Consider the following 12,567-nt stretch of genomic DNA (forward strand, 5'->3'; position numbering starts at 1 on the left):
CATGAGGAAACGGGAACTCATTCTCTTTAGGCTGAGGATTTCGTAGAGGTAAGAACTAGTGACTGGCTGTTCTACTCTGATCTCTCAACTTTCACTCTGATATTTGGCTCTGGGATTTTTATTAAAAGACTAACTAAGATTTGAACAGTATCTAGCATCCAACTTGTGGGACATGAGTTCACAAAAATGCCACTTGCCTGTGGCCTTGAATTCCCCGGTTCAGGCCCAAGCTACAAGCGGCTGGAGTCTCCACCCCATGTGGGCCAGAGTCCCTAGCCCACTGGCTAAGTTTTTGTTGCAGTCTCTATTCAGCAAACTCCGTTAGTTTTTTGGGCTCCAAAAACCATAGGAGTTAGCTGCTTTCTCATATTCCCTTGTGCAGATGACTGGTTTTTTGGCTTCTTCTCTCCTGGTGGGTTGTGGGCTCTCCAGGGTTTTGGGCTGCTACCACACTAGGTAGCTACCTTGAAACCCACTCAGGCTTCTACTGTTCTGCACAGAAGCAGTTAGCTTCACATCTGAATTGTCATTGTCGGAAGATTTAGTGAGACAATTGGGATTTCTTAAAAGGAGAAATTAGTTAAAAAAGAATTTCTTTCCCCAAATTAAAAAATGGGAAACATTTTTTCAATGGAGGTAATTTGGTCTCTGTTTGATAATACAATTGACAGTCTGAAAATGGAACAATTAAATGAGAGGATAATTAATGTAGATGGGATTTATGTAATATCAATTATAAATATTATTTGTTTGGTCATTTCTGTTTTATCATTTAAAAAGTTGGTTAATGTGAGTGCTAAGATGAAAATTTTAGAAAAATTTGTTAAAACAGATCATAGAGATATTCAGGCCCAGACAGAAGAATTTAAAGGTGAACCAATCTCAGCATTCCATTATATGGTTACAGAGAGATACAGCATGAGGCTTTCAAACAGTCAACCTTAATCTATCCAGTAACCTTACAGGAACTGCCAAATGTTCAAGGCTATGTAAGAGCTGACTGGACTCCTGGGCAAATGTTAGATTTGAGAAGATTTAAAGAATCTATAGTGTCATATGGTATGCATTTCTCATTTGTGAAGTAGATGTTAAATTTGTGGTCAACTTGTAATAGACTGGAGAGATTTCATTACAGCTATCTTAGAAGGTGGTCCACAGTTACAACAGAGAACCTGGTGGAAAGAGGAGGCTAATACTATAGAACAAGGGAGTAGGGCTAGAGTATGGAAATCTCCCAAGGTCAACTTCTTGGAGAGGGAGATTATGATAATGTAGAAAGGAAATCTCTATATGATGACTACACCCTAGCATTATGCCAAATGGCAGCCTTGAATGCTTGGAACAGAACTGAAGAAGCAGGAAAGAAAACTGAGTCATTTACAAAGGTTATACAGGGCCTAAAAGAAACCTTCACTGATTTCTTACAAAGGCTGCCTTCAGCAGTAAATAGAATGATACCAAATTCAGAAGCTAGACAGATAATAATTGTATCTCTGGCTTTTGAAAATGCTAATGCACAATGCAAAAGAATAATTAGGCCATTAAAGGCAAGATCAGCACCCTTGGAGGAATGGATCTGAGATACAATGAATATTGACTCTCTTGACCATGATGATACTTGGATAGGAGAGGTCATTTCCAGAGTTTTGAAGAAAAATAGTAATGTCAGATGTTTCAACTGTGATAAACAAGGTCACCTAAAAAGGGACTGTAAACAGGGCGTTCCTAGAAACAATGTTTTTTCAAGGAACAATGCCAACAGAACACCCCTCCCTTCTGGATTATGCAGAAGGTGTGGCAAAGGCAAACATTGGACTAATGAATGTAGATCAACAAGGGACAGACAAGGTAATCCTTTGTCTTTGCTGTCAAGAAACTCCCTGAGGCACCTTCTGTAGGTCCCCATGACAAATTTGGTTTAGTCCTTTCCTGTTATCGTAGAAGAAACCCCTTCCCAGAGCAATTAAAGAGCCTAATGCCTATTATAAAACAAACAAACAAACAAACAAGCAAACAAACAAAAAATACCCCATACTGCTCTGGATGATAGGACAGCTATAGAAGAGAGAAAAAAAATTCAGGAGAAACCATAAATCAACATTGATAAAGATTATATTGGGAACCTCCCCAAAGTTGTGGTTGGAGAAGGATTTTGTTTTTGTTATTCAGAAAAATTAAAACAACCATCTTGAAGAATTTAAAGACATTGGAACAGATAAACATCCAAAGAAGAAGAGAGAACTACCTGGAAAAAATTACCAAGGAAAGGAATAATCTGACCCATGTGATCTTTGAAGTCTTTGAAAAGATAACGAGACCCCACAACCACAATTCCATCAGGACGATGATGATACCACTAAGATGACAAACACCATCCAAAGATTAGCTTTGGACTACAAACTGCTCAGGACAATTTCGAGATGATTAGCTGAGATGATCCAGTTTCACAGACTACTAGAGCAAGAACTTGAGACAAGCCCTGCACTTTTCCATTATGCAGAGACTGGACAACAAATGATATAGATACCTCTCCCAGGACTTGACAATTAACCCAAAATTTTTCTTTTCAGGATCCCCTCAACCCCAAGAGAGCAGGAAGTAATTTTAAGAACATGATGCCAATATTCCTACAGGTAGTGTTTGGTCTGTCAATGGGTTATGGATAATTGTCATTGTTTAGGAGGGTTGGTTACAATTTGTTAATTGTTAATGGTCAGGAATAAAGCTGAACAAAGGAAATTAGATTTGGGGTTCTTGTTTAAAAAAAGCAAACAAAACAAAAACAAAAAACAAACAAAAAAGTTACAGAAATGATGGATAAAGGGTAGATTGTTGAATCTACCCTGAAAAGATAAAAGGAGAGGATATAGATATGATAAGATAAAAAGGTGGATTATTCACTCTACTTTTAGAAAGCAACTACTAGTTTTAAATATTTTACATTGGATTAGATTTTTGTATATTGTGTACAGATTTTGTATATTGATACAAATTTGAGATGAATTTTGTTAGAATGTACTGTACATATATTTCTACTCTTGTTCAAGGTATTGTATCTATACAGTTCATTTAACAATGTAATGCAAATTGCTAGTTCTTGAAAGTTATTATTACCAACTAATTAGGATAGAAAGAAATGCAGGTTAGTTGTTAATCATCCATTTCAATGTCAGGTTAGGTATGTTTTCAAGGTCAAACAGATATATTTTAGATAAACAGATCATCTTCAAAACTTCAGAGATCTACAGAATATGGCATTTAAGATGTTTTAGTAACATAGATTCTTTTTTTTAATGACAATGAGACATGTCTGCTCCTGGCAGCACCAATCTACTTCAGAGAAGATGATAGGTATCGAAGACACTCCATATGGAGTTTACTTTCTTTGTGGCAAAAGCAAGCCACTGGGCAAGAAAATGCCCTTGCCTTGACTGCTGCCAGTATGCTGTCCAAATGGACAAGAAGGACACAAAAGAAAGGACTGCTGAACCTTGCCAAGACAAGGTAGGAAGGCCCTTTGGAAAATCTTGCTGCACAGATAAATCTGTCAGATACACTAAGCCTGTTGGTTGAAGATGGATGCCCCAATGTTGCAGAGGAACCTTGGGTGACTGTCAAGGCAGCCAGCTGTTTCTGTCATTTCTTGTATTTTTGGAAGTTGCTTGCCTGTACTTCCTGTTTACTTAGGTACTATTCTTTCTTTCTTGGGTCTCTGATAGAGTTGAAGACTGGATAAATATAGTCATAGTTTTTTCTGTTAACAAATTCAGAAAAGAAACTCACTAAAGAGGTGTAAAGTGTTTAAGTTTGAAAGACATCAAAAGATAGCTTTTGGTTGGTAATACAGGTTAAGATAGAAAGTGAATTAGGTACAACATTTTGGACTCACCAAAATAGAATAAATAATGGAGTATTTTCTCTGAATCTGCCAAATGTTAATGGACTGGATGTTGTTAATATAATTCTTGACTGTATAAATTGTATATACTCATTGTATATAGTTTTTCTTATATTAGTTATAACCTTCTTTTATTATTTTAGATAAAAAAGGAGAAATGTGGTGATATATTGTGTACCCTAATAAACTTGCCTGGGGATCAGAGGACAGAGCCAGCCACTAGATTAGACATAGAGTTTAGGCAGTAGTGGCACACATCTTTAATCCCAGCACTTGAGATCTCATGCCTTTGCATAGAAAGCACACATGCCTTTCATCCCAGGAAATGGTGTCTGGGCAGAGAAAGGTATATAAAGTGTGAGGAAACAAGAACTCACTCTTCAGGCTGATAATTTTATAGAGGTAAGAACTAGTAGCTGGCTGTTCTGCTTCTCTGATCTTTCAGCTTTCACCCTGATATCTGGCTCTGTTTTTTTTTTTTTTTATTAAAAGACCATCTAAGTTTCTAACAACAGAGCACAATCTTTTGAAAGTCCCTTCTAATTTTACAGTGTTTCAATGCTGATGATGTAGCTCAAGTGGTTGGGGACAGTTTTTATATCACTTAGTAAACAGCAATGGTATTAGGATAAAGTCACCTGTCCATTGTCTCCCTGCTTGTCCCAGTTCCTGAGAAGTATCTTCTTCTAGACTGCTAGACTGAGGCAAAGAGATACACACAGAAGAATACTGCCTGCCATGGAACAATCCTTCTGTGTACTGTGAGTATTTATTACTCTCATTGGTTAATAAAAAGCTAACAGGACTGGAACCAGGCAGGAAGATTAGGTGGGATAGCCAGACACAGAGAGGAAGAAGGGCAGAATCAAAGGAGTCACCAGGGAGATGCAGAGGGAGCAGGAGATGAACATGCCATGCTAATAAAGGTACTGACACATGACAGAGCTTAAATAGGAATATGGGTTAACTTAAAATGTAAGAGCTAGTTAGTAATAAGCCTGAACTATTGGCCAAGCATTTATAATTTGTGTTTAGCCTCTGAGTGATTATTTGGGATCAGGCAGTTGGGACAAGAAACATCTGTTTATATATGGCATGCCATTGTGGGGCTGAAATTTCCACATAAAACTTGACAAAGCTTAAAAAGGGTTATAAACACATAAGAACAGAGTCAAGCACAGCTTCTTGGTAGCTGTCTTCTCTCTGATGGGCTCTGTTTGCTGGTGGTGAACAGAGACATGGCTTCTTTAAGAGATGGCTTTCTGACTGGGTACTAGCAGCAAAACTGGGTGACTCTTTTGCTACCAAACATTTATATGGTGTTTATGAACAGCTGGTCGCACACTTCTTGATGGCAGCATGAGTTGAGGCCATAAACATGGCTTCCAGAGCTGGTGGTAAATGTACCTCCACCTTGAGACTAGACTAGAGCTAAGAGAGAGGAGCCATGATCTAAGTTACACTGTAGCTTTTTTTCCCCATGGAGACAGAAACGGTTATAGATGAGCAGTAAGGACTAGACTATGATTCTAGTATCAGAAACTTTTGCCATATTAAAGTACCATGAGGTTCTGAAGGAGGATGGACCTGCAATCATTCAAGTGTCTAGAAGTCACTTAGCCGACACTGTCCACAAAGACAGAGGAAGGTGTTGAAAAGATGGATCAGTAGTAAAGAGCACTTGTTAGTCTTGGAGAGGGTCAGGGTATCATTCTGTGAACCCATATGACAGCTCATACGCAGAGAAAACACTCATAGACATAAAAACAAACAAACAAGCACTGTGTGCTGTCAATAAAGACAGCAGGAGGGTAACACATTCCCTGTTCCTGGGCCCCTGGACCCGCATCTACACACACACACACACACACACACACACACACACACACACACATCTACACACAGCTAAAATGACAGAGTGCACTCATTAGGGCTGCTGTGTTGTTCTTTCATTATAGAGATTTGGTGAAATACTTTCAAGTAAAATGGGGGTCACAATATGTGTGTGGTGCTTTCCTTTAATATCAAACCTTCCATGGCCTTAAATATGCCTTAAAGAAGAAGTCATTTCTGGGCATATAATTGCGATGTCCTTGACCTTTGGGTGTTGGTGGCTTACGTGCAACTGTGCAAGGTACTTGTCTTTAACATATCTTGATTGGTGAGGCTGTGGTAACGAACTTTATTTTCTCTTCAGAGAAATTTCACGACTGCTGGCAATCCATTGCCCATGTGTTCATCCCTTGATTTTTCCTCTAATACCATTGCGCTCCAGCTACTCTCAAATGTTGCACAGTTTCCATCAGTCTCTGACAAGACCAGCGCTCAGGTTGATTGGCTGGCTAGTTCACCCTCTTCATTGTCATTTTCTTGCTTGCTTTATTTTACCCTGTATCTGATTTAGGTCCCCATCCCCCCACCCATCTCAGTTCCTTTTCACCTCCCCTTCCCTTCCATCCGATCCACACCCTTTTATCTTTTTTTTTTATAGAAAAAAGAGGCATCTAAGTAATAATATTAAAATAAGATAAAAAACCAAACATATTGGAATAGGACAAAACTAACAAACAGTGGAAAAAGAACCAAAGAAAAAGTTCAGGAAACACATACAGTCACATAGACACACATGTTTGCACACACAGGAATCCTATAAAAACACAAAACCTGAATCCATACAATATATGCAAAGAGTCTACGAAGTTTTTTTTTTTTTAAGGAAGGAATAAAAAGAAAAAAGCCCCGACTCAACATTTTGAGACAAAGACCCTTCAAAGATCCCACTGAGTTAGTTCTGTGTTGGCCATCTTCTGACATGGGAGTCTACCCTTAAGAGTGGTTCATTTCTCCAGTGAGACTCCCTTTTTTTTTTTTTTTTTTTTTTTTGAGACAGGGTGTCTCTGTGTAGCTTTATGCTTTTCCTGGAATTCACTCTGTAGCCCAGGCTGGCCTCCTGAGTGCCTTTCCTGGAACTCATTCTGTAGCCCAGGCTGGCCTCCTGAGTGCTGGGATTGAAGGCGTGCGCCACCACCGCCCGGCTCACTGAGACTCCCATTTGGAGACAGCTTCTGGGCTAGGGCTGGGGGCTTTGCCTGCTTCTTTCAGCTCCAGCTGCCTATCTAGTGCAGGTAGTGGTCGGTTACTCCAAAAAACTTTGTGCCACTGTTGTGCGTATTTTGTAGGCAGGTCCTCATTGTTGATTAAAGAGTTTGTATTTACCTTTCTCTTTTGGTAGTGAGCATAGTACTTCCAGTACCATGAACACTAGTACGTAGGAGTGAAGGCTCTAGATGGGCACCAGCTCAACTTCTCCATGTTCAATGAATTGAATAGGAATTTACCATCAGTTTGTGGTGAGCAATTAATAGCCTTTGCAATAGCTTGGATTATTTGGAGGTTCCCATGGCACCCCTTTAGCCAAGAACTTGATTATATGTAACCCATTCTCAGTACTGAAAGATTCATGGGTGATGAATGTCCATCTGGGGCTCTGTTTTCCCCGTCATTTGATGATTTCATTTAGATTGCTTTTCCCTCCCACTTCCTATTTGATCCTCCTGTTCGAGTCATCCAACCCCGCCATTCATAACTTTCTATTCTATTCCATCTTCCTTGGGAAATACATCTCTTCCTTTCCCCCTACTCCTTTACTTTCAGCCTAAGCTCTATGGTTATATGGATTGTGCCTCAGTTATCATTTACTTAACAGCAAATATCCATATATATTGCCTTATTTTATGATTATTAATTTACAATCTTAGGAATGACCCAAGTCTGACTTCCACTGTGCAGGCCCTCTCTATGGAACCATTCCAGATCTCTTAATTTATTTGTATTTTATGTTTCTACTCCTCTTTCTCTTTAAACCTGACACACCCTTGTCTCTTCAGTCTTCTGGGGTATAAGTTCTTTCTATCATTTAATCAACTGTTTCTTGTCTTATAAGTAAATGTCAAAGTATCTTGCTCTGGTCTGATACCAGCACCACACTCTTGAATTTCTAACACTTTCAGTGTGTTCTAACATGCAGCTGGAGCAACGTGAAGTGAAAGCTGTGTCATCAATGAGTAAACTTCACTGAAAATTCACCAGTAGCTTTTAGCTGTGAAGACATTCACTTTTGGGACTTTGCTTTGTTATGTTACACAAGAGAAGGCTGATTTTTCACTTTGTAGTGGTTCTGGATGATAGCGTATTAGTTATCTGTCACTATAATGAAATGCTGGAGACGTGAACTTTTCAAAGACAGTAGGTTCATTTCACGTACATTTCTGCATTGGATCCATTCTGGTGAGAACCTCACAGTGAATGGCAGGTAACAGTGGAAAGAATGAGCAGGCACATCTCAGACCAGGAAGTATAAGAGGGGGAAGGCTAGTTTTTAGGAAATGACACAGGGAATATTTGAAGAGATTCTTAAAATAGTACTACTGTAATACATATTTATAGGCAGGCAAAGGCTTAAATTGGAAGATTGATAAGATGGTCTTTATTAAAATAAACACTTTTATTAAAAGTGAACAATTGTTAAGTTACAGATTACAATCATGTAAAATCATGAAAACGATTTTATGATTTCCTAAAAATCATGAAAGCAACACAGAACACATTGGTGTTTTGTTCCTGAGTTTCTTTTCTGTGACATACTTAATATGAAGAACTTAAGGGAGGAAGTATCTATTTTGGTTCAGAGGTCCAGGCTTTCTTGTCACTGTCCTGTGGCCCCAACCTAGGCCAGTGGTAAGCAGACAGGAAATGGAAAAGGAGGGGCTGGAGCAAGAGAAGGATCTGCCTGCACTGGTCTACTTCCTTCTGACAGGCCCCACACCCCAATGTTTGCAGCACCTTCCATAATAGTGCCCGTACTGGGGACCTCAACCTTAGTACAGGAGCCAGTGCAAGGCATTTCATATTCATACACAACACATCTACAAGACCAAGACTAAGCATAAACCTCCATAAGACGCATTCTACACGCTCAGTTGCTGCCCACACTGTCTCCTGTTGACCATTCTCTCTAATTACCTTCTTTTCCTCCCCACCGCCCAGTGTTATCCACCCTTCTGAAGGTTGTGAGCTTATTTCCCCTGTAGGCTTTTACGCTCCCGTAGGACATTTGTCCTCCGATAGTACTGCTGCATCAGTCAGTGCCCCAGTCAGAGTGACAGCACTCAACGGGCCGATGGCGGAGAGCTGATGAAGGGATTTTTTTCAGATGTGGTATAGAACAGAAATGTAAAAGGTTTAAAACAAAGCAGGGGTCAAGCATGAGTGCCTTTGCACTCTGTTATCATTTCTTATCTTAAGAGAGAGAAGAGATTCTCAAAGAAAGAATGCAGTGAGAATAGTCTGCCTGACAGGAGCCAGGACCTTTGGTCCAAGCAGGCTTCAGTCCAGGATCCCTTGCAAGGAGGAAGTCAAGACAATGGACTCTGGTCTCACATTCCTGTCTTGGGCAGTTTCTCGTTGGCAAAGGCAGGCTGACATAAAGAAAGCAGGTAAGTCAGGGGTTGCAGAGATGGAGCTTAACTAACATGATGAGGTACAGAGGAAAGCTCTAAGTGCAGAAGGTACCAGAACGCTGCCATCCCCATCAGATACTTATGCCAATGTTTTTCTGCATGCTCCATCTTTGTATTAAATTCACCATCTCTCCATATATCCTTGTGCTGATTGCTTCTCCCTGTAGTTTTCATGAACTTGTTATGAACTCAGTATTTTACTAATATTCATTTCTCCTTTCTTCCTAGGGAAACATTGATTGGAGATGCATTCTGTTCTTGTCAGTCATGCTACTGTTAAAGTTTTGAGGTGAAAATAACAGAAATCATTTCTGAACATGAAGTCTGTTGGAGGATATGTTCCAAAGTCTCTGATGATTAGAGGCTTCACCTTGGTTGTCTTATAGCCAGGGAGAGTTGCCAACTCCTGAGAGATCTGTCTGTCGAGTTTAGGCTCTGAAGTTTTCAGGGGCCGGTAGGAGCAGGACACTGTCACAGCTTCCCAAGGCCCAGTCTCTTGTTTTCGCCAGCACCAATTCAACACTGTACCCCTTTCCTCATATACTTCATTTTCTTTTAAACTCAGGACTGACATGAGTCCACTGGAGAGTTTCAGCTCCGGAAGCAATGTTTCCTAGCTCCAAAGAAAGTTAAGAGCACAATCTCCAGCTTCTAACTGCCATGATACAAATTCTCCAACATGGGAATGATTTTCAAAAACTCTTGGTACATTTTGTTTTTCTATAACCAAGTGCCTGAGCCTGAGCACTTTATAAGAAAAAGGTGTGTTTGTTTTATAATTCTGATAACTGGAAAGCACAAATGGTGAGCCATGTGATAGCTGGTATCTGACGAGGAACCCTTTGGCCTGGTGACAAAATGACGTGATGTGGAAGTAGGAACCAATAGCGTGCAGAATGGGTGCATGTGTGGACAAGGAGGCAAAATAACAGTGGGGAGCTGAAAAGAGCTCACTCTTCAAAACAAATTTTTTCTCAGAAACTCATCCAAACACGGGGAACTTGGTCCATTCTGGAGCTGTAATCATTCATGATCAACCCATGAGGACAGAGACTCCTGACCTTCCACAAGGCTCCACCTCTTACAGGCACCACAACTCCACCACCATCATACTAGGGACCAAGCTTCATGTGAGCATTTAAGGGGCTATGTGTCAAAGGACAGTATTTCCCACACACTAGAAGCTGTCCTTTTGTGCTAATTCTTATCTTAATGCCTCATGTTGTTGAACCCAAGGACAAGGTTTCAAGCCTGGACCCCTTACCTGAGAACACATGGCTTTCTGAGGCTCCTTCATTCCTCAGATGAGCCCTGCTCAGATGGTGCGTATTAGTGGTGGCACTAAACTGCTGTCAATCTTGACTTTTTAAAAATTCTTATGATTTTGCTGAAATAGTATAAAATCCTGCTTTGTTGTTGGTCATTTAATATTTTCCTTTCATTATGGTCTCTTTTCTTTATTAGAGTTTTAAGCATCTTTGGAGTGTATGTTTTTGCTCTTTTAAAAATTATAATTAGCAGATTGTTATCAATATAAAATTAGGTATGCAGCAAACACTTGCTATTTTGCTACTTCATGGTTCCAGCCTTGATGGATAGGAATCACTCTCACGTAATTTTTTTTTTTTTTACAAGTATCTGCATGTACTATCCAGGTTAGGATGAGAAGTAGTTTATGCAATTATAATTAATTTATCTCCAAGACCATGTTTATATTATAACCAGTTTTAGAGTATTCTTCTCCCTCACTTCAACTTTTCATGTCACATGTAGGGTGAATGCTGAGAACGACACATTTATAAAAATGGTTGATGTTATATTTAACTGTTTTGAATATGAATTTGGGAATTTGATAAGCCTGCTTTTAAACATGAAGTTGGGTAGGTAGGAATCTGTCGAAAGAAGTCTTGTGGTAGGAAAATATTAGTGTTGTTGGATTGCTGGTGAGTAGTGATGCTTGAAAACCACACATAGGGAGAGGGTGAGGCAGTGGGAGGCCCCACACCTCACTCCTAGAGTGCAGTGGTGGCATGGAGGCAAACACATATTTAAAACAGATGAAAATCTTGGCAGAATAAATATGGGGCCACAGGCTAGCCTGAGGTCTGAGAAGAATAATACCATGCCTGAGCATGCAGGAAGGAAGCAGGGGACCACTTGCTCACTTTGATTGGCAGCTGTGAAAAGCCACCATGAGTTTTTCTCTATTGGCGATTGGGGAGGCCCAGGAAATCCAGAAGGAGGAGTGGGAGTTGAGTCAGACCACAGTGCAGGGTCTCCAGAATGCTGCCATGGGTACTGATGTGGTGTGGTGGCCTGATACTGAAATATGCGTACGACCTGTGTCCTGCAGTAGAAAGAGAAGCATGCTCCACTGCAAGGAAAGCTTTACTGTGGAAGTGACTTTGCGTATTGTTACATTCCCACATTTAGAACAATGCCTGGTGCTTCCAGAAATAAGCTGTTAATTAGCAGAATCAATGATTTCTTGGCTTTGTCAGTTGCTTTTGTTAATGGTATTTAACTTTAAAAGGGGAAGTCAGGCAGTGAGGACCCAAATCAGCCAGTGTAAATGTGTGGTTGAGACTGGGCAGTGTGAAGAGCACATGACAACAGGGGATGCACATAGGCAATGCTTGCTTCTTCACAGGGTGGAGAGCAAAACTAGAGGGAACTGAAGAGGAATCATGATGACCCCATGAAGGAAGACTGCATGGGACCCAGTGTGCTTCTGGAACCCTGAGTGCTGACGGGCAGAAGACTGGAACAGCAAGTGACGCTGCATAATGAGGGTGATGGGTAGAGCACCAGTGTGCATCTGCCATCACACATATGTGGGGGCTCTGCAAACAGGCTCCAGCTGCCAGCCAAGGGAATGCTGGTACAATGTGGAAAGAATATTTGGCCAGGCAAAGGGTTTTCTACTACCAATATTATTGCTAAATGTAAAGATAATGTCATTTCTGTAATTATGTCTGTAATTATATACATAATTTTTAAATTTGTTGGAAGTTAGGGTTAGGTTGGCAGATGTGTTCTTTTCTTCTTCTTCTTCTTCTTCTCCTCCTTCTTCTTCTTCTTCTCTCTCTCTCTCTCTCTCTCTCTCTCTCTCTCTCTCTCTCTCCTCTCTCTCTCTGTTCCCCCCCCCCG

At 40.3% G+C, this 12,567-nt stretch overlaps 1 long non-coding RNA gene across 1 annotated transcript; it reads left to right on the plus strand.

Moving 5' to 3' along the window:
- Positions 1 to 246: 246 nt before the first annotated feature.
- LOC128104209 (uncharacterized) lies at positions 247 to 12,553 on the plus strand. Its single transcript, XR_008215910.1, has 3 exons — positions 247 to 4,659; positions 9,646 to 10,739; positions 12,068 to 12,553. It is a non-coding gene; the product is annotated as an uncharacterized LOC128104209 (long non-coding RNA).
- The last annotated feature ends 14 nt before the right edge of the window (positions 12,554 to 12,567 follow it).

This window comes from Peromyscus californicus, unplaced genomic scaffold, assembly GCF_007827085.1.
Source record: "Peromyscus californicus insignis strain IS unplaced genomic scaffold, ASM782708v3 Scaffold_8__1_contigs__length_139910024, whole genome shotgun sequence".
Lineage (NCBI taxonomy): Eukaryota > Metazoa > Chordata > Mammalia > Rodentia > Cricetidae > Peromyscus > Peromyscus californicus.